The sequence below is a fragment of the Chrysemys picta genome, chromosome 3 (genome assembly GCF_011386835.1).
Source record: "Chrysemys picta bellii isolate R12L10 chromosome 3, ASM1138683v2, whole genome shotgun sequence".
In the NCBI taxonomy this organism is placed as follows: Eukaryota; Metazoa; Chordata; order Testudines; family Emydidae; genus Chrysemys; species Chrysemys picta.
In genome coordinates this window covers 14,237,934-14,256,149 of record NC_088793.1, presented here as the reverse complement: position 1 = coordinate 14,256,149, position 18,216 = coordinate 14,237,934, and the positions used below count along the sequence as shown (strand labels likewise).

General features: G+C 43.0%; 1 long non-coding RNA gene across 1 annotated transcript; it reads right to left on the bottom strand.

Moving 5' to 3' along the window:
- Window positions 1-886: 886 nt before the first annotated feature.
- Window positions 887-3,527, bottom strand: LOC101931535 (uncharacterized). Its single transcript, XR_256930.4, has 3 exons — window positions 3,512-3,527; window positions 2,062-2,185; window positions 887-1,105 (listed from the first exon to the last, which is right to left on the bottom strand). It is a non-coding gene; the product is annotated as an uncharacterized LOC101931535 (long non-coding RNA).
- Between the last annotated feature and the right edge of the window lie 14,689 nt (window positions 3,528-18,216).

Below are 18,216 nucleotides of genomic sequence, written 5' to 3'. Positions count from 1 at the left end.
TGAGCTTCTTAACCCTTTACAGGTAAAAGAGGAATTAACCCTTTACAGGGTAAAGAGGGATTTTATGCTACCCTTAGCTGTATGTTTATGATACTTGCTATCTGGTGACCCTACATATAATGGAGAGAATCAAGAAAAGTCAGCCTCTGCCTAAGGGCAGGTCTACACTCTGGCAGGGATCGACACTCTGAGATTGATCCACTGGTGGTTGATTTAGCGGGTCTAGTAAAGACCCGCCAAATCAACTGCAGATCGCTCTCCAGTCGATCCCTGTACTCTACCCCTGACGAGAAGAGTAAGGTAAGTAGACGGGAGATTTTCTCCCATTGACCCCCCCGTGGTGAAGACCCCACGGTAAATTGACCTAAGGTACATCGACTCCAGCTACGTTATTCATGTAGCTGGAGTTGCGTAGTGTAGGTCGACTTACCATGGTAGTGTAGACATAGCCTCAGTGTAATAGGGAGCAGAATCAGGGATCAGAGCTTAAAACATCTTGGTCTGATTTCCTCTGTTCTCCTCATTGTGGACAATGAGGTTTCAAAGTAGAGGGAAGGTCTAGGTGCAATGGAGCACCATGGTGAGGGTTACACACCGTACAGTCAGCTGGGACTGACCCAGCTCCTGTGACACCACAAACCGATAGGATTTTAATTACTGTAAGAGATAAAGATCTACCCACAGGAGCTCATTGATACCTACAGAGATGTGTGGACCATGGCCTATAAATACCCTTGCGTGGTATTAACATATGATAGGGACATTTTTAGAGTATTTCATTTTATTTTTAATTTTAAAAAGATAAACAAACTAGATTTCATAAGGAGAAGAATGATAGAAACAGCTCCCTTGACTCCCAGAAACACACAAACACACACTTCAGTAATATGATCTTAAACCAGCTTGCTTTTATTAAAAGAAGAGTAACAAATGTTATATGGTGATACAAGAGCTTCTTTCTGGAATTTCTCCAGCTCACAAGGTTATTTATATCCCAAATAAGCAGCACTTCAGGGTTCCATTGAACCAGGATCTGATGATTTTAGAAGCAAGTGGATCTCTGCCAGATTCCCAGAGATCCTGCCTAGACAATCAGTTGATAAACCTGTACAAAGGAAAGAGAATCAGATTTTTTGATGTTGTCCCATAGAACAGGGCTAATGTGATGTTTGATTTCAAATCAAAGGCACAGGAGGAATTGCCCAGTCACTGAACGGTGAGTGAAGAGATTCCTGCTTAACCTGAGCACAATGAATCCATTGTAGCTACTGCAACATTCAATCAGAGAGATTTAATGGGGATAGCTATCTAAATGGGTGAAATCACTGTCTATAACAAGCATACGTCAGAAAAGCATGACACATCCACGTATGCTTGTTCTATCAAACACACCTTGTCTACAACTGAAGGTAAAATGAAACTTATTTAGGTGATAGATCACTAACGCTGAAGGAATGCAGGGGAACTCTAATTCTGCCTGAAGCCTGACTCGGATCTGGTGGCAGTTCCATGCTAGCAGCCCTGCCTGGTGATAGCACAGATCTCTGGGCATGCTCAGTGAATTGGCCAGGAGAGCAGCCCTGCAGTTGGCAGCAAGGCCACTCCAGCCCAGATCCCTGGTTCCCGCTCTGCAGGCCCAAGTAGCTCCCAGCATCAAATCTCCAAGTGGCCTCTCAGGTGTTTTAGTGGGTGGGAAAGTCTCTCACCCTCCTAACTGTTTCTCTAGGACCTGTTCCTGCTGCAACATTAATGTGACTAGCTGAGTGGCCTGTATAATTTATGGCACCTCCAGTCACAAAGAACAGGAATAGGACGGGCTGCAGATTTGCAATGTGGCCGAGTTAACTTCACAGAGGGACCTTCATGCTTAAACCATTCACATTCACTCAGAACAATGTTCATATTGACATCACCAAGATTTTTATAATTACCTCCCCTGGTTTTCAAAAGGGGAAAAATAAAGGGCTAAGAGCTGATCTGCTTTAAAGATGGAAGGATTCGTCAGGTGTTAAATGGAAAGAGAGTAATGAACATTCCTGCTCACACTGCAGGGTCTCTTACCTTTGACAGCAAGAGCCAATCCAGCATTTTCCAAGGTACATAGAATTAGAGGGACATCCCGTAAAGTAACAGGAACCACCACGGCGTTTACATCCCTTTGGAGAATATCTAGCCTGGGAGAATCCTAAGAAAGAAAGAGTCTTTAATTTCCCCTGCTCTGCAGAATGATAATTCAGTTGTGATTCCAGGATGCCAGGCATTTCCCATTCACTAAGATCTGGCCAAGTCAGCCCAACTATCTTCCAGTATGAAAGTTTATCACAGTTTTAGTCCTATTTCCGTGGTTGCAGTTCTACCCACGTTCAATGGCAGCTTGAAAGAAGAGAATTAAACAGGGACGCTGACTCTCCAGCTGCAGTTTAGAACCATAGCTCTGAGCACAGGCATCTTTCACTGCTCCATGCCTTTAAGGGACAGAACTGGTTTTGTGGCGGGGGTGAGGTTTTGATTCTTTCGGGCTCTGACAGTGATGGGCCAGGTAGTACCATCAATGCAATTTGGCTAAGTAGGGTGAACTGGCATAGGACTGGGTTGGGTGACTACAACTTATCAAAAGAGAAGGGCTTGAAAAAGTCCCTTCTGGTTTGAAATCCTGCCTGTCTCAGAGATTCTGTTCAGATTTTCTTCGGGAGGTTCACTCAAGAATAGTTTCCTCATGAGCAATTGCCAGTTTTTGATTATACCTGAGGAGAGCCTTATTTTAAAAATAAAGCTCAAATGTGCACAGCCAAATCTTGTTGATTAGTTTAGAACATTTGTTGTGCTGTCACAAAACTATCTACAGTTAACAGATAGAAACTGACCCCCTAAATGATTCATTGTCATGTCTGCAAACATTGTGCACTGACATCCTCTCTCTAAAAAAGCCAACCCCCTTGTTGTGCAAGGTTTTGAGACACAGTGGGGCTAAGACACAGAGATGAGAGGCTGCCATTTTAGAGATCTGGGTTTTGTTCCTAGCTGTGTAACCTCTCAGTGTTACGTGGCCTCACTTTGTAATGTCAGGTTGTGAAGGGCACAGAATTTTTAACACTAATAAGCAGCAGAAATTACAATTTAAGTCATGGTCTCCTGGCTCCTAGCCCTATGCACCATCTCCCAAACCCAAGGGTAGATTGAAAGTGGTTGGCTAGACTTCATTTATCAGTATCGCATCCAGACGTTCAGTTCTGTAATTGCCTATTACAAGAACAGTACGTGCTGGGCAGATAGAATGTGGGGTGGCTTATGCAGCAAGCCTCAGTAAATTCTGAGGAAAACACTGAGGGGATGTGGATTTTGTTTTGACTGGTCATAATTCAGTCAAATCTCAATGGTTTTTCTTGGGGGCAGGTGCTAGAAATCATAAGAAAAAGTTAGAATAATTTTTCTAGTAGAAAGTGTTAGACAGCCTGAGTAATGGCTCCCAGATATCCCCTTATATCATCGCTTGTTTTCATTGACATCTTACCTGGGGCAGTCAGGAGCACCAAGAAGACAACAGCAGAGAGCAGATAAAGGATCTTCATGGCTGGAGGTTGGCCAGGAACTCTGTCAATGGAGAGAAAAGACACCAAGATAGAGAGGTGTGTTCTTCTTCCCTTTCTGGATCTCACAGCTATCTCCCTAGACAGGACTTTAAAGGAAAAATTAATGGGGTGATTATCAGAGAAGCAACTATAGTAGTTACCAGACAGGGGGCACTCCCAGTAGCCAGGTGTTGACAGTTCTGTTCACCGTCTCTCTCGTCCAGATATTTTAACTTCAGGGAGTGATGCTTTGACTAAAACTGCCTGTTTTATACAGTTTCCGAGGGCTTTGTTTCTTCTTGGCAAAGCTGCTGTTGGCCAATCAGAAGGTGACCCCTGCTTCTGGGGAAGATTTGAAATGACCAACCACAATTTGGACGTTGGAATTCTTGCAGCTCTATCTGTGGAAAATTCCATGGTCTTTGTGCAAAACAGCTTGTGCCATCCCAGATTGTGTAAGACACGTTAGGCCACTGTGGTTTGTGCAAAACGTCTTGGGGCATATAACGAACACCTGCTGTTTTAGCTCTGATCAGCAACTTGCTTCTGCAGGCCACTTCCCAGGGGCCTCCCTGCAGTGTGGTGCTTGCCCAACTTGACATGACTCCATGTGAAACAATACTAATCAAAAGTACAAACACAAATTGTTGATGTGCCAAGTCTGGTGAAGCCAATGGTGCCTGCTGGTGCTAAACACCTCTCAGCATTCATCAATTGATCTGAATCTATTTCTTGTACATGCTAAAAATCCTTTTCATTTCTTGGTTTCAAGAGGAGTTGGTTCTGGCACAGCTTGTCTGTATGGTCTAGGACCTCCCATGTCATTGCTTCATGGGATTGTGTTCATGGCACAGAAATGGAGAAGTGAGATTAAAAAAACATAAAATACTTTGGCTGGAAGGTTGCAATGTACCCCTATTTCATTTCTTAGAATTCAGAACGATAACACACAAGAACCCCAAAACGGAGAGAGAGAAAGCAAGCTGTTTCCAAAAACAGAGGGGTCAACTCACCCCACCTTACTCTGAGCTGGCTCTCTGAGGACTGATGGATGAGGACACAGATTGCACGCTTCCTTCCAAGCCTGCCAGCCTGAAAGCAGGATCAGGATATGCCAGACAAACTTTAAAGTACAACTTGTAATTTTAACCCAGTTTTCAAGACACCACACATGGCAGCCAGATTTCCAGTCTCATTACTGTAATGAAGAACTACAGGAAAACACTAGGGGGGTTGATACACAAGAACCCCAAACAGAGAGAGACAAAGCAGGCTCCTCCCTAAAAAAGAGGGGGCAACTCATCCCACCTCATTCTAGGCAGGCTATCTGCAGACTGAGTGCTAAACACACAGACTGCACACTTCCCTCCAAAATCCCTAGCCTGCAAGCAGCAGCAGGATACCTCATACAAACTTCATTAGATAGCTTGTAATTTTAAGCCAGTTTTAAATACACCACACGTGGCAGGCAGATTTCATTACTGTAATGAAGAACTACAGGAAAACACCATGTGGCATCTGTGCTGGGCCCTCTGTGCTGTATGCCAGGCCCTGCTCAGGGAACCCAGACTGCCCCTCTCCATGCTGCCAGTGGCTTCACTGCCACCACCTCTGCCACACAGCCCTTCCCATTGACTTCCGTACGGGTCTCTGCACCGCTCTGAGGGAGTCATTCTCTGTACAGTGGCTACATCCATGTTGCCCTTCAGCAATGTATGAACAGTTATTACGGTTATTTTGCTATTTTACCACCATTTGTAACCTCTCTGTATAGGGTGGGTGCATAAAATCGGAAAATAAACTAAATACACTAGATATTGGTTAATGGTGTATAAAAGATACACAACCTGCACACACACAGTCTGGTGAGAAGCCGCTTCTCTGGGGAGCTGTTTTCTGAATTCCACTGTGGATCACGGGCCTTATACAAAGCCCACTGAAGACAATGGGACTCCTTCCCTTCACTTCAGTCAGTTTTGTACCAGGCTGATGATGATGCTAAATGGGTGTAGATGTTCAGGCTGTAATCCTGGCTCCAGGGAAGTCATTGACAAATCTCCCATTGACTTCGATGGGGCCAACATATCACCCTAGATTGTAACTTCCTCCCGGCAAGGATTTATCAACTATAATGATGACACAGAAAATATGGAATTTATTATTATTAATTATGTCATAGATATCCAGGCATAGGCCAGAATCCTTCTAACAGCTTGGGCCAAACTTCTTAATACATCTCAGCTAGCTGTGGTTCATAGAGGATTTGGATTGTGTAAGCAACAGTCACTAACTAAGCTAACCGCAAAGTCACCCTAAATTGTGAAGTAACTTCCTCTTTTATCAGTTTCTTTTACATTATAAGCTTTATTCCTAGAATTTCATAATAGAGACATAGTAGATCAAGCATTTACCTGACCTGGCAGTACAATGGATAACTTTATAAACTATGTAGAAAATTAAAATCGAGCTTGAGCTTTCTGACACAGAGCCCTGGAGACTGAGGAAGTTTCATTGCCAAGGTGATCTCACTAAAAAGAATATTGCAAGCATTTTAGACCATGCTTTAAATAGAAACCGTGGGAAAGATTCCAATGGGAAGAGGTCCGCAGAAGCACACTGCTGAATAGACCTAAACCAGTAGGTGTTCGGTGTGTGTCACAACACATTTTGCACAAACCGCTGCAGCCTAATGTGTCTTACACAAATGGAGATAACACATGATGTCTTGCACAAAGACCATGGAATTATGCAGAAGGAAAATTGGAAGAACTCATAAGAGATGTTTTATGTTGTCATTGGATGATGAGAAGGGACAACTTGTGTTCTGGCAGGAAATTTCAAATCTTTGCCAGAAGCACGGATCACTTTCTGATTGGTCGAGAGCAACTTTGACAAGAAGAGAAGCCAAGCCATGCCACCCTTCAGAAACTGTATAGACAGGCTGTTTGGATGGAAATGTTGCTTCTAAAAACTAAAATTTCTGCATGAAAGAGACAGAGAGCACCTGATGTCACTTGGCCACTGAGAGCACTCCCCATCTGGTAACAGCTCAAGGCTCATAGGTGCAAAATCCAGAAAGAGCACACAAATGTCATAACCCTCTAAGTGAATGAACTACTGAATGAACGTTCTAGCTATATCAAGAAACCACTCGGGGCTATTGTGAGGCTGAACTGGAGAATATGCTTTCATGCCACTTTCAATAGATAAGTGGCCAAAATACATGTATTTTGTTTCCCAAATGAAAACTTGGTTAGTTTAAAGCTTCTCTGAAAGTATGCACCTGAATTACAACCATATAAATGACTAAAATGTGTGATATATACTTGCATTTCACTCAAAAATTGAATTAGAAACTGCAGTAACTCAATCTATGATAAAGATTGCTGAAGTCTAGAAATATCTATAACAGGAAACTGCACTTCCCAACAACAAAAGAGAGCTGAGAAAAAACCTGCATGTTTCAGAGTTTAGCCCAGAAATCGTACAGATGTTGTGGTCAAGAGAAATGGAGAGATTCTGGCAGAAGAAGGGGACGAAACTCTCAATTGGCTTGTAAGCTAAAGATCTTTACCACCATTTCATTATAAAGTGAAATTTGCCTAAAAGCAGACAGTACTGTTGAAAAATAAAGAGAAGCTGGAATAGTTTAAATCATTCTTTGTATACTATGTTTGGGAATTAATCTATGATAACGATTTGATCACTAAGATTGCTGACATAACAAGACTGTGATAAGACTTTGAATGGATGGATTTTATTTATTATTTCTTAGGAAATTGTTACTTCGCCTGATAAATTTGTTGTTCTAAATTTCATATACCTGAGCATCGAATCACCTTTGTTTTCCTTCCTGTAATTTCTTAGTTGCTTTCAATTCTATTTTGGCTAATAAAAGTAATGTGTGTGCAATAATTCTCCAGTCTGTCCTGTGAGTGAGGAACAGAGAAACACAAAGAAGGGAGGGATAGCTCAGTGGTTTGAGCTATTTGCCTGCTTAAACCCAGGGTTGTGAGTTCAATCTTTGAGGTGGCCACTTAGGAATCTGGGGCAGAAATCAGTACTTGGTCCTGCTAGTGAAGGCAGGGGGCTGGACTCGAGGACCCTTCAGGGTCCCTTCCAGCTCTATGAGATAGATATATCTCCATGCGTCAGAACTCTGTTTACTTTTCAGAGGGAACCACTGAATGTGTAGAGAACTACAGCCATGTAAAACAGTTCTCTAGCTGTGATAACTTTGTGCCCTGCAAGGTAATTGGGCTGATGTGGCAGGGTCTCAGTGAATGGGCAATTCAGTGCATGGGAAATGCCCTTCATGATGGAATCACAGCTCCTTTTTTACTCTGCCCAGCTGAATGATAATTCAGGTTTTCTTTGTGCAGGATTCCCCTGGGCTCATGACAACAGAGCACACTGTATATGCTTTGAGGGTACTTGCTATACTAGGCTGTCTCCTAAATAATATACAATCTGGAAGAAGCTTTCTAGTGGATGTTGGCTGTTTCAAGTAAGCTCAGCATTCCACATGGGAGACATTGCAGTGGGAACAGAAATATTGCCTCCTCTTCTTCTTGCACCCAACTGTTGTTTAATGCTCTTGGAGGCTCAGCACACATGGCCCAGCCCAGGAACAGGCAGGAAAAGAGGCTTTTAGCTACTTCTGTGCTTCTCAGATCCTGGGGAGCCCCAGCCTATATTAGAACCACCCAAGTGGCTGCTCTTCCTTAACAGCAGCTTTACTTAGGCTGCCTGTGGGTAAATCCACAGCCAATAGCAGTGCAAAACTTCAATAGTGCTCAGACCTCCAGCCCGAGCCCAGAAGTCTGCACCACAATTAAACAGGCCCTTAACCTGAGCCCTAGAAGCCCGAGTCAATGACATGGGCCAGCCATGGTTGTCTCATTGCAGTGTCAACATCCCCTTAGACATATCAGCCCACAGCAATTTCTCTAGTACCACCCCAAGCCAGTGCTGGCCTCAGAGAAAATGGAGACCAGTTCTGGTAGTTGTATCCTCCTCATGTGGGAGAATTCTTCCCCAGCCCCTTGTTGTGTGAAATCTCCCACATGCTGCCGGAGCAGCACACTGGGGCAGGGCTTGAGGCTGGAAACAATCTGTTGTCCATACTGTGTTTTCATTTTAGCACAAGAAAATCCACCAGGGAGAACAAACGTAAAGTCTCTGTGATAGTGGGTGTCTCCCTTGTATCTGGTTGCATGTAGTTAGAAATTAAGAAAAAAGTGGAAAACAAATGGGAAATGGGGTGAGTAGACAGTAATCAATATAAATTAGAAGTAATAAAGTGCAGAACTATGAAAATGGAAGCTAAGACACTGGGGGAAACTCCATAGCTGGCAGGGCCAAGGATGACAAGGAGTTCTTTTAAGTATTTCAGGAACAAAAGAGATTCTAACAATGGAACAGGCCCATTACTCCTTGGAGACAGAAAAATAATTCAGACTGATGCAGAAAAAGGCAGAAATGTTCAATAAATATTTTTCTGTATCTAGAAAGAAGAAGCATGGTGTTTGCATATCACATGAGGATGAGACAGTCTATAAGTAACTAATGAGGATGTTTAAAATCATCTACTAGAGAAATCTATTTAACTGCTGACAAAATTGATGAATGACACAAAGTTTGGTGCATTGATAAATAATGTTGAGGACAGGGTTGTCATCCTGAGTGATCTGGTTTGCTTGGTAAACTGAGCCCAATTAAAAAAAAAAAGCATTTTAATACAGTAAAATGCAGGGTCATACATCTAGCAAGAAGGAATGCAGTCCAGACCTACAGAATGGGGGACTATAACTGGAAAGCAGTGACTCGAAAAAGGATTAAGGGTCACAATAGACAAACAATGGTACATGAGCTCCCAGTCCAATTTTTTGGCAGAAGGATTAATGTGATCCTTTGATATATGAACAGGGGAGTAGGGAACTGAAGTTGGGAGGCGAAATTCTTCTGTACAGTGCCCTGGTGAGACTGATACTGGAATACTGTGTCCAGTTCTGTTGTCCACAATTCAGGAAGCATGTTGATAAACCAGAGAGGGGGTAGAGAAGAGCCATGAGAATGATTAAAGAATTGGAAACCAGGCCTCAAAGTGATAGACTGTAGGAGTTCTATCTAGTTAGCTCAACCAGGAGAAGGTGAAGGGGTGAGTTGATCACAGTTTTTAAGAACCGACGTGGGGAAGAAAAATTTCATAAAGGGCTCTTCAAGCTAACAGGCAAAGGTATGACAGGATCCAATGTCTTGAAGTTGACACTAGACAAATTCAGACTGGAAACACGGTGAAATTTTTAACAGTGAGGGTAATTAACCAATGTAACAAATCTAATGGTGAATTCTTCATCTCTGAGTCTGCTCTCTGTTACAGCGACTGCGGTAAATCAGGAGTAACATCACTGAAGCCAGCCTAGCTATATTGGGGTAAGCTGGTGAATGATTTTCCATAGAAGACTAGATTAAGTTAACAAAATGGAAATATCTCAGCTATTTCAATCAATCATCTGATCTCCCAAAAGCCTGTCCGATGTGGGCCTGTTCCAAGTGTCTTCCAGTGTGCCCCTGGGATCACGTGAGTGAGCTGAGCAGGATTTGGCCCTTTCAGGGTGAGAGTTCACAAGATGCTGCAGTAAGTGATTTGCTGAAATCCCAACACATTACATCAATGACGTGCTGCTCAGCCACTCATTTGATAACTCCATCACACAAAGCCGTCAGGTGTGTCTGGCAAGGCTTGTTCTCTCCAAACGCTTATCCTGCTCCTGCCCAGGGTTCCATTATACCCTTCCTAGGGACGCTTGTCTTTTACACTTTGATCTACCAGGGTAAAAGTGACTTCTGGGATAGTAATTCCCAGGATCTCTCTGCTTCCCTTTGTTACAGTGTTAGCCAGGAAGGACGATTTATGGGTCAGTGACTAGAGGGGACTGAGACTGTCAGGGCGCAGTTCTAAGCTCTGCCACAAACACCATGTGTGAACCTTGGACAAGTCACTTTGGGCCAGATTTGTAAAGGGCCAAAGGAGAAATTTGGGCCTTTTGTGTCTCTGGGTGGCAGATTCTCAACTGTCAAATAGGGTTAATAATTAGGGCTGTTGATTACTCACAGTTAACTCATGCGATTAACAAAAAAATTTATCGCGATTAATCACAGTTTTAATCGCACTGTTAAACAATAGAATACCAAGTGAAATTTAGTAAATATTTTTCAATGTTTTTCTACATTTTCAAATATATTGATTTCAATTACAACACCGAATACGGTAAACAGTGCTCACTTTATATAATTTTTGATTACAAATATTTGTACTGGTAAAATGATAAATACTATTTTTCAATTCACCTCACACAAGTACCATAGCACAATCTCTTTATCGTGAAAGCTCAACTGACAAATGTAGATTTTTTTTTGTTACATAACCATACTCAAAAATGAACAATGTAAAACTTTAGAGCCTAGAAGTCCACTCAGTCCTACTTCTTGTTCAGCCAATCGCTCAGACAAAACAAGTTTGTTTACATGTGCAGGAGATAAAGCTGCCTGCTTCTTATTTAGAATGTCACCTGAAAGTGAGAACAGGCTTTTGCCTGGCACTTTTGTAGCCAGCATTGCAATATGTTTACATGCCAGATATGCTTGACATTCGTATGCCCATTCATGCTTCAGACACCATTCCGGAGGACATGCTTCCATGCTCATGACGGGCTCGTTAAAAAAATAGTGCGTTAATTAAAATTGTGACTGAACTCCTTGGGGGAGAATTGTATGTCCCCTGCTATGTTTTACCTGCATTCTGCCATATATTTCATGTTATAACAGTCTGGGATGATGACCCAGCACATGTTCGTTTTAAGAACACTTTCACTGCGGATTTGACAAAACACAAATATTTCTAAAGATGTGAGATTTCTAAAGATAGCTACAGGACTCAACCCAAGGTTTAAGAATGTGAAGTGCGTTCCAAACTCTGAGAGGGACGAGGTGTAGAGCATGCTTTCAGCAGTCTTAAAAGAACAACACTCAGATGCGGAAACCACAGAATCCGAACCACCAAAAAAGAAAATCAACCTTCTGTTGGTGGCATCTGACTCAGATGATGAAAATGAACATGCATCAGTCCTCGCTGTTTTGGATCATTATCAAGCAGAACCCATTAGTATGACGCCTGTCCTCTGGAATGGTGGTTGAAGCATGAAGGGACATATGATTCTTTAGCGCATCTGTCATGTAAATATCTTGTGACATCGGCTACAACAGTGCCATGTGAATGCCTATTTTCAATTTCAGGTGGTATTGTAAACAAGAAACGGGCAGCATTATCTCCTGCAAATTGTAACCAAGCATGTTTGTCTCAGCGATTGGCTGAACAATAAGTAGGACTGAATTGACTTGTAGACTCTAAAGTTTTATATTGTTAAATTTTTGAAAGCAGTTATTTTTTGTACATAATTCTACATTTGTAAGTTGTACGTTCATGATAAAGGGATTGCACTACAGTACTTGTAGTAGTTGACTTGAAAAATAGCATTTCTTTTGTTTTTTACAGTGCAAATATTTGTAATAAAAATAAATATAAAGTGAGCACTGTAGACTTTGTATTCTGTGTTATAATTGAAATCAATATATTTGAAAATGTAGAAAACATCCAAAAATATTTAAATAAATGGTATTTTATTATTGTTTAAGAGCCTGATTAAGCCATTTGGAAAAGAGACCATCTTTTTCTAGGCACATGTACAGTGCATAGAGCAATGGGGTTCTGATCCAGATTGAGGCCTCTAAGCACAGTGATACTAATAATAGATGAAAATACATTTTTAGCAAAATGTTCTCTGGTGCTGCATAATAACCACCAGTCATTGATCACGCCAACCTACATAATGACAGACTCTTTGGACTCACATAACAAGCACACACAAAAAACTTATCAGATCATGTACCCTCTGTGTTTGGCACAGGGTAGAATTCATGGGTGTTGTTCCAAAGCCCTCAAGCCAGCATGAGACACCTGAGATGTAACCTACAGAGAAAATTGATTCTGTGATTTCCACTTGACACACCCACAGCCTCAAAGCACCCTCAGGAGTCTTCCCTGAGTGAACAAACTCTGTCCCACCCCTGTCCAGCAACCAAACTCTGCCTGCACCTTAAGAACAGCCTCAAGCACCCACAGCTGCCCAAACCATCTTAACCCCACCCCCAATTCTCCTCATACCTGAGGCTATGTTCGCACTGGAGATGGAGGTATAAGTTTGGCTAGCCACTCTGAGTACGTGCCTAGGGTTTCAGATGGGATCATACTTGGGGCGGCTAGCCAGTTCCACCACTAGAGTTGCCATGGTTGCACTTCTATTTTTAGTGCACAAACTCAATCTGCACTTGTGTGGGTACATCTCCCCAAGCTGGAAATGACACCTCCACCTCCAGTGTAGACACAGCCTTAGAGGATGTGAGAGCTGACAAGCCCTGTGCAGCTAGGGAGGGGACAGGATTCATAATCCATGATCTATCTACATTTCTAGTGTCTTTCACTGGTACTTCTGCCTCTCAACCACTAGATGACAGCGACAGCAGAAAGATGCTCCTACTAATTGAACATCAGCCTTAAAATAGGAACCTGGTCTCTCACAGTGCAGCCTGCTGGATTTTTGTGACATATAATGTAGATAATCATGATGAAACAACAGCCTTTGCCTAAAACTGTGATTAGTTTTCAAATGTAGATTCCTCATATCGAAAGGATTAAAAATAATCTGCTTGAAATTTTTGATGCATGGTCCAATGACTGAAATTTCAGGGAACTTTTGGGGTGGGATCAGATATGGCTGTTGGGAAATCATATGACTAAATGAAATAGCAGAAATCTTTTTCTTTTGTAAAATTGTTTTAATCTTTTATGAACAGTCAAGAGCTTGATTCAGATCTCGCTTATTCCAGTTTACACCAGTATAACTATGATGTCTTCAATAGAGTTACTCCTGATTTACAGCAGTCAGTGTAACAGGGCACAGAACCAGGGCTTAGACGCAGCTTGGCCTGATTTTCTCTTTTCCTCATTGTGGACAATGAGGTATCAGAGCAGAGGAAGGTCTAGGTGCAATGGAAAACCATGGTGAGGGTTACACACCATACAGTCAACCTGGGACTGAACCAGTGGCGTAGCCAGCTTCTAAGAGGAGGGGGAGCAAATATAAAAAAGGCGCCCCCCCTTGGCTCCTCCTCCGGCCATGCCCCCTTGACTCCTCCTCCAGCCGCACCGGCCCTCTCCCCCATGGCTCCTCCGGCCCTGCCGTGCCACCCCTGTGGCTCCCCGCTCGCTCCTCTGGCCGCAGCTGCCAGCCACCATGTTGTGCCCCCCTTGCTCCTCCGGCCACAGTTGCTGGGGTGCGCTGCGGGCAGCCAGGCTGCACCCCCCCCCCTCCTCCGGCCGCGGCTGCCGGGCCGTGCTGCAGGCCACATGCCACGTCCTCCCCCGCTCCTCCGGCTGCCGGGCCGTGCTGCAGGCCGCATGCCACGCCCCCCTGCTCCTCTGGCCGCCAATGTCGGGCCGTGCTGGGGGCCTCATGCCACGCCCCACCCCGCTCCTCCGGCCGCTTTCGGAAAGGCGGGGGAAGGGGCTGCTTCCCCTGCTTCCCCTGCACCCCGCTAGCTACGCTACTGGACTGACCCCAGCTCCTCTGACACCACTAACTCATAGGATATGTAACAACTGTATGAAATAAAGATCTACTCAAAAAAGCTAATTGAAAAACATACAGAGATGTGTGGACCATGGTCTAAAAATACCCTTGTGTGGTATTAAAATGTGATAGGGACTGTTTTATTTAAAAAAAAATAAATAAACCAGGTGGATTTCTAAAGTAGAAGAATAATAGAAACAGCCCCCTTGCCTCCCACCCACCCACACACTTCAGCAATATGATCTCACACCAGCTTGCTTTTAATAAAAGGACAGTAACAAATCTTATATGGGTGATACAAGGCTCCCTTCTGGAACTTCTCCAGCTCACAAGGTTCTTTCCAGCTGAAATGAACTGCATGTCCGGGTTCCATTGAAGCAGGATCCAATGACTTTAGAAGTAAGTGGCTGGCTTTCAGACACACAGTCTCCTGTACAAAGAAAAGAGAATCAGATCTTTTGATGTTTTCCCATAGAACAAAAATAATACGATGTTTGATTTCAAATCAAATGGAACAAGAGGACTGCCTAGTCATTGAATGGTGAGTGAAGAGGTTCCTGGGAATCCATTGTCCCTACTGCAACATTCGGTTACAGAGTTTTAATGGGCATAGTTATATGTATCTAAACTGCTGGACTGGCTGCCTATAAAAAAATCTATACTTTAGAAAAGCACAACTCACATCCATGTATCAAACACACCTTGTCTACAGCTGAAGCTAAACTGACAGATAGTTATTTAGTTATAACTAACTCTTAAAGAATGCAGGAGACCTCTAATTCCACCTCAAGCCTGACTTTGTTCTGGTGGCAGTTCCATGCTAGCAGCCCTGCCTGGGGAGAACATGGATCTCTGGGCATGCTCAGTGGATTGGCCAGGAGAGCAGCCCTGCAGTTGGTAGCAAGGCCACTCCAGCCTAGGTCCCTGGCTTCCGCTCTGCAGGAGCAAGGAACTCTCAGAATCACGTCTTACCCCCAGTCTGCCTCTCTGGTGTTTTAGTGGGTGGGGGAGTCTCTCACCCTCCCAACTGCTTCTCTGGGTCCTGTTTCTGCTGCTACATTAATGTGACCATGCTGGACTTCTTGTACATTTTATGGCACATACAGTCAGCAACAAACAGAACAGGAATAAGACTTGCTGCAGATCTGCAAGGTGGCCGAATTAACTTTACAGAAGAACCTTCTTCATGCTTAAACCATTAAAATTCATTCTGAACAATGTTTACACTGACATCGCCAAGATTTTTATAATTACCTCCCCTGGTTTGCAAAAGGGGGAAAATAAAGGGCTAAGAGCTGATCTGCTTTAAGGACGGAAGGATTCATCAGCTCTTAAATGGAAAGAGAGTAATGAACGTTTGTGTTCAAACTGCAGGGTCTCCCTGGTGGAATATTGAACTTAACATTTCACAGCAGTGGCCAACTGGAATGCATCTTCCAATGCTTCTAGAATTGTAGGGACATACCGGATTGTAACAGTCACCCCCACGCTGCCTGCATTGCCATTGGGTCAGCTGAGCTTGGGAGAATCCTGATAAGGAAAAAGAGCCTTAATCATTCTACAGTGCAGAGTAAATAAGGGCTGTGATTTCAGGATGCCAGGCATTTCCCATTCACTGAGACCTGCCCAAGTCAGCCCCATTATCTTCCGGTGCAAAAGTTTACCACAGCTTTAGTGCTGTTTAAATGGTTGTAGTTCAGTGCACATTCAGTGGTAGCCTCTACGAAGACAATGGAGCAATTTAATTAAAGAGAGGCACTGATTCTCCAGCTGCAGAGTTTAGAACAGTAGCTCTGAGCCTGGGTGTCCTTCATTGCTCAAAACCGATGGAAAGCAAGGGGTTTAGGTTGGACATTAGGAAAAAGTTCCTAACTGTGAGGGTGGTTAAACACTGGGGAGGGATAGCTCAGTGGGTTGTGCATTGGCCTGCTAAACCCAGGGTTGTGAGCTCAATCCTTGAGGGGGCCACTTCGGGATCTAGGGCAAAATCAGTACTTGGTCCTGCTAGTGAAACAGCTGGACTTGATGACCTTTCAGGGTCCTTTCCAGCTCTAAGAGATAGGTATAAATTGCCTAGGGAGGCTGTGGAATCTCCATCTCTGGAGATATTTAAGAGTAGGTTAGATAAATGTCTATCAGGGATGGTCTAGACAGTATTTGGTCCTGCCATGAAGGCAGGGGACTGGATTCAAGGTCCCTTCCAGGCCTAGAATCTATGGAAACAAATGGCTGCCTGCATTGCTAACTTCCCTTTATGGCTGGGGTGTGATTTTGATTCCATCTGGTCCTGACAGTGATGTGCCAGGTAGCATCAGTAATGTAATTTGGCTAAGTAGGGTGCACCTGCTCAATGCTGGGTTGTATGTCTACAACTTTTTGAAAGAGAAGGGCTTGAAAAAGCCACTTCTGATTTGTATTCCTGCCTATCTGAGAGACTCTGCTCAGATTTTCTTTGGAAGATTCACTCAAGAATAGTTTCTTCATGGTCAATTGACAGTTTTTGGCAATACCCGAAGGGACTGTTATTTTGAAATTGCAGCCCAAATGTGCACAGCCAAATCTTTTAGAGTATTGAGTTTAGCACATTTGTTGTGTTTTCACAAAACTATCTACAACCAACAGATAGAAACTAGGGCTGTTGATTAATTGCCGTTAACTCACGCAATTAACTCAAAAAAATTAACTGCGATTAAAAAAATTAATCGCAAATAATCTCACTGTTAAACAATAGAATGCCAATTGAAATGTATTAAATATTTTTGGGTGTTTTTCTGCATTATCAAGGTGTGTCTGGCAAGGCTTGTCCTCTCCAAAGCCATGTCCTGCTCCTGCCCAGGGTTCCATTATTCCCTCCCTAGGGACTCTTTTCTTTTATACTTTGATCTACCAGAGTAAAAGTGACTTATGGGATAATAATTCCCAGGATCACTCTGTTGCCCCTTGTTGCAGGGTTAGCCAGGAAGGATGGTTTATGGATCAGTCACTAGAGGGGACTGAGAAAATCCGGGCTCAGTTACAACCTCTGCCACAAACGCCATGTGTGACCTTTGGCAAGTCACTCTGGGCCAGATCTGTAAAGGGCCAAAGGAGAAATTTGGGCCTTTTGTGTCTCTGAGCAGCAGTTTCTCAACTGTCAAACACAGTTAATAATTAGGTCTGTTGATTAATCGCAGTTAACTCACGCGATTACCAAAAATATTAATCTTGATTAATCACAGTTGTAATTGTACTGTTAAACAGTAGAATACCAATTGAAATTTATTAAATTTTTTGATGTTTTTCTACATTTTCAAATATACTGATTTCAATTACAACACAGAATACAAAGTGTACACTGCTCACTTTATATTATTTTTTATTACAAATATTTGCACTATAAAAATGATAAACAAAAGAAATAGTATTTTTCAAAAGCAACAAGGAATCCGGTGGCACCTTAAAGACTAATAGATTTATTTGGGCATAAGCTTTTGTGGGTAAAAAGCCCACTTCAGTATTTTTCAATTCACCTCCAGACACGTACTGTAGCACAATCTCTTTATCGTGAAAGTTCAACTTACAAATGTAGATTTTTTTGTTACATAACCGCACTCAAAAATAAAACGATGAAAATTTTAGAGCCTACAAGTCCACTCAGTCATACTTCAGCCAATCGCTCAGACAAACAAGTTTGGTTACATTTGCAGGACGCAATGCTGCCCGCTTCTTATTTACAATGTCACCTGAAAGTGAGAACAGGCTTTCAAATGGCACTTTTGTAGTCAGCGTTGAAAGGTATTTATGTGCCAGATATGCTTAACATTTGTATGCCCCTTCATGCTTCAGCCACCATTCCGGAGGACATGCTTCCATGCTGTTCCATCCATGACACTCGTTAAAAAAATAGTGTGTTAATTAAATTTGTGACTGAATTCCTTGGGGGAGAATTGTATGTCCCCTGCTCTGTTTTACCCGCA